The sequence below is a fragment of the Arachis ipaensis genome, chromosome B2, assembly GCF_059453495.1.
Source record: "Arachis ipaensis isolate K30076 ecotype BB chromosome B2, ASM5945349v1, whole genome shotgun sequence".
In the NCBI taxonomy this organism is placed as follows: domain Eukaryota; kingdom Viridiplantae; phylum Streptophyta; class Magnoliopsida; order Fabales; family Fabaceae; genus Arachis; species Arachis ipaensis.
The window spans coordinates 4,934,908-4,936,619 of NC_142437.1; positions in this window are offsets into that span (position 1 = coordinate 4,934,908).

The following is a 1,712-nucleotide window of genomic DNA, read 5'->3' on the forward strand; positions in this document are numbered from 1 at the left end:
ATTATTTTGTTATAAGTTTAAATTCTATTTAAAAGTGTATTATTAATTAATATACTATTGTATATATAATATGAGATTTAAATTCTCAACATTAGTTAAAATAAATGAATAATGAGTTGACAATTTATCAACCCACGCTACAAGAAAATTTTAAAATAGCGACAGATTTTAGTGATTAACAAAATCGGTTGGTATTAGTGACAGATTTTACGATAAATCGATTCCTTTTAGAACAAAAAAAAATTGATCACTAAATCGGTTGTTATTCCAATAATTTCTTGTAGTGCCAAATTGGTTTAAAGATAAGTTATATAGTATTTGAATATATACTAAAATTTAACAAATAATAATAATAATAATAATAATAATAATAATAACACATTTACCATTAAAATAGTAATATAATATATATCTAGTATATATATAATATTATTTCGACATTTACTCACTCTCACAAAATCTAGCGAGTATATATATATATATATATATATATATATATATATATATATATATACATGTGCGCGCACACACACACACTATTTTTAGCCACAGTTATAAAAATTTACCGTAAAAAAACAACCGGTATTTGCCAGAATTGGTGTACTGTAAAACGTACTGTTTTGAACGGGGGTGGATATTAATTTAAGAGAGAGGTCCCTAAACTATATATATAAGAAGCTAACTAATAATAGGGTAGTAATAGGTAGCATAGTAGTGTTGTATAGGTTCAGCAATAATTTTAATTGAACAACCACCAAAAATGTATGTAGGGTACATGATCCTTTGTGAACATTAATTGTTGTGTGAAAGGTTCTTGACTTATACACTTGTGACCATTTGAATCACAGAATGTGCTTAGCTACATAATGCATGCATTCTGTATGTGTTCATAGCCCAACAAATACCAAACTACTTCGTACCAATTGAACTCCTCACTTATATATTTATCACTAGGGTTTCCAATTGAGCAATGTGAGCATACTTACATATATACTTACTCTCTCTTTTGTCCAAACAGTAATATTATAAAATTAGAATTTTCTGGATTTTTTACTATGAGTTTATTATATATAAATAAATAATACAGAAAATAAACCAACTTGGGTTGGTCGAGTGGTCAGCTCACTCGTCCGCTTAAGCAAGTGTCGGGAGTTCGAATCTCACCTTGTGCATCCGCGACAGATTAATCCTTAACCTATCGAGTTGGGAGATACCGTTTGAATAAACAAAAAAAAAAACAAAAAATATAAGTGAATATATACTAAAAGTAAGTAACAAATTAGCCACTGAGTATTTATTTATTTATGTCTATATACATAGTTTTATTTTATATATACTGATTTTTAATTACACATAATATCGTTGAAATACAATCATGTTTTGTATAAAAAATTAGTTACTAAATTAACTATTTAAATAGAATATATATTAAAAATAAAATTAAATGACAAATATATTTATAAATAAATATATAATAGATATTATTTTGGTAACTATTTTTAGTATGTATATAATATTTTTGATTGAAATAATATACTTATATAACTTTGTTGTTTAATTCCACATCAAAAGGAGAAAGAAAAAACAGCATTAAAGTATGACTTTGTTGTTAATTTTTTTTATGAGAAGTTCTTGTATACTTTATAAAAAATTAAGTTATTTGTCATATTTCATTCATTGTTTTGGCATGTCAATAATGTAAATTTATTTAT